The sequence below is a fragment of the Calidris pugnax genome, unplaced genomic scaffold (genome assembly GCF_001431845.1).
Source record: "Calidris pugnax isolate Ruff unplaced genomic scaffold, ASM143184v1 scaffold45, whole genome shotgun sequence".
In the NCBI taxonomy this organism is placed as follows: Eukaryota; Metazoa; Chordata; class Aves; order Charadriiformes; family Scolopacidae; genus Calidris; species Calidris pugnax.
The window spans coordinates 3,124,567-3,127,176 of record NW_015090764.1 but is presented as its reverse complement, the minus strand read 5'-3'; the positions used below and the strand labels follow the sequence as shown (position 1 = coordinate 3,127,176).

The window sequence follows — 2,610 nt, the reverse complement described above, 5'->3', positions numbered from 1 at the left end:
CGCTCCCGCCGGCGGCGGAACGGCCGCCCCGCAGCCTCCCGCAGCCTCCCGCAGCCCCTCGCAGCCCCTGCGCTCCCGGACCTGCCCGCACGCCCTGTGGCGCCCGGTGCCCGGCCGGCGGCGGCGGATCGGGGCGGGCGGCCGGAGCGATGCTCCCCCTTCGCTCGGCGGAGCCGCTTCCCGCAGGGGGCAGGTCCCTCCGGAGACCCGGGCCCCTTCCCAACAGGTCCGGAGGGTCCCGGGAAAGCGAGTCCCCGGCAGCTCCCGCCACCGGCTCGGAGATTCCGGGCGGCAGATTGTTATTCCGGGCACAGGTGGATGGGAGTAAATTATTTATAAACGTGAGAGCCGGGCGGCAGTTCGCCGGGTGTCCTCGGCTCTGCCTGCTCCTCCGGCACGTACCCGCGCCTTTCTGCTGCTTCCCGGCGAGATTGATCCATTTATAATTATTCTTAAAGCATCTGCATTTAAATGGGAGTAGGCTGCACGCTTGTAACTGCATGTGGGCTTGGAGCGCCCCGCAGACTTTGCATATTTAAATCAGACCCGTGGGGGTTTGTCTCCTGGAGCCGAACTGGGATGCGGTTTTGGGGCCCCCCGTTCTCCCCGTGGTGAGGAGCGCGGGTCCCTGCACAGACCCGGCCCCAGCCTGGCGGTGGGAACGCCGCTCCGGGGCTCGTCTTGGATCCGAGAGGAAAGAGGGCATTTGGGTGGGATCCGAGAGGAAAGAGGGCATTCGGGTGCCACACGAGGACAGACCCTGTGTCCCTCGTGTGCTGCCCAGCCCCACGGGGTGGGTGACACTGGGTGCCTGGACCCCTCCCTATGGCCCCGTGAGAGGGTCTCACCCTGCCCATGCCAGCGTACGCTCCCGAAGTGGCACTTGGCTTTCCAGGGGGGCTTTCCAGTGGGACCTGGATCCCTGGCTGGCTGGCTAATGCTGCCTGATTTCAAAATACTCCAGAACGGGGTTAGAAATGCACGCAAAGGCGGGAGCCATCGACTGATGACACTTGTTCACCACCTTGCAAAAAATCACCCGGTGATGCTGGGAAGGTTCAATCTTTGGTTGGTGCCACCATCAAGGGGGGGATCTGACCATCTTGGTGTTGGCATGGGGTTGGGTACATGTGCGTTTCTTGTCTTAGACCTGTGTAAGCAAACTGTGCTGTGCCTGGGTACTGCGGTTTGTCAGGTTACCTGTTCTCTCCTTCTTTGAAGGCTCTTTTGTCTTGTGTTTTGTCTTAAAAGCAAAAAAGTGCAGGAGCTTCTGTTTCTGGCTACAGAACATGGGAAATAATTTGCAGCCATGGCAGACCAACACGAAGGGCTTTGCGTTTCTGGCAAAAAGTGGCCAGTTGGGGGCCAGATCCGTGACCCCCCTGGTTCCCTGGGGTGCAGTGAGCCCGTGTGGGGGCTGCGCTGGGTGCCACCAGCACTGCGTGTCCCACGCCGTGCCCGGTGCTGTGAGCGCGTGCGCTGGGGCTCCTGTGCTGGAGTTTAAACATATACACTCATAATGACAACTGGAAATCCATCCAGCCACCAGATATACCTGTCTTGTGCTATGAGAAAAAAATTGCAGTTGCTGGCAGAAGATCCTTCTATGAACAAATTTGCAATAGTTGCAAATAGTTTTCGTATACAGAAATCCGGGAAGGAAATATGAAGAGTTTCAAGCTGTTAGAGCATTCACATAAATCTGACGATCCTTCAGACTGGGTAAGATGTGAAAACGAACAGCTAAAATGTTTTTGCTCTTAACAAATATTTTCTGGGAGTTAATGTATTGATAGGGCTGCAATTGTACAGTGATTTTATGAATTGTGATTGATGGAGAACCCTGAGACCGAGCAACGCAACGTTTGGATTTTGCAGTACTGATGCCTGGAGTTGTATTCTCACCCTGGGAAGTTGTGCTTCTGTTGGATTGAAACCCATCCCACCTTTATGTGTGCATACAGCTTTAAGGCTGCAAAAGTCTGAAATTAATTTATTTTTACTGAAATTAAATTGATCGAATGTTTAATGTAATGACATTTTTAAATGTTATGCTGGGTTGGGGCCTAAATCAATAGAATTACAGGAATCTGCCCAGGTGAAGCAGTGGCAGGAAATGAAGTTCAGCATTATCAGCGAGAAAAGCAGTGCTGAAAATGTACCAAACTCCCAATTTGCAGCAGAGCAGATCAGCAGCGTGATGCCTGTACCCATGGCGTGGTGTTGTTTGGTGGCAGAGCCATGAATCGCAGAATCACGGATTGGTTTGGGTTGGAAGGGACCCTAAAGACCCTCCAGTGCCGCGGGGGGAGGGTGAGGGGGCACGGCCACCCCGGCCCCTCGGAGCCGGCTCGGGGATGCGCGGGGTCTGCACCGAGGGACCAGGCACCCCGGGGTCTTCTGTGCACCAGGCATCGTGGCTCGGTTGAGCTTAGCTGAAGCGAGAGGAGGACAGCGTTAAGGCTTGCTTTGTTATCTCAGCTCAGCTTGTCCAGTGGGACTAATTAAGAAGCCGGTAACCCCCCGTTTTGGGCGATGTTAATAATCACAGGGAGCCGTGAGGTCCCAGTTCTGTGAAGATGGGAATTATAACCTAGTTTCAGTAAACAA

The 2,610-nt window shown here is 55.2% G+C and overlaps 1 protein-coding gene across 2 annotated transcripts in view; it reads right to left on the bottom strand.

Annotated features, from left to right (window-relative positions):
* WSCD1 (WSC domain containing 1) overlaps positions 1 to 427 on the bottom strand; it is a 24,912-nt gene extending 24,485 nt beyond the window's left edge. The window contains exon 1 of one of the 2 annotated variants that reach the window (XM_014965191.1): positions 403 to 427. The gene's annotated coding sequence lies outside the window, so the exon portion shown is untranslated. The other variant, XM_014965112.1, reaches the window with a different exon arrangement.
* Positions 428 to 2,610: the final 2,183 nt, after the last annotated feature.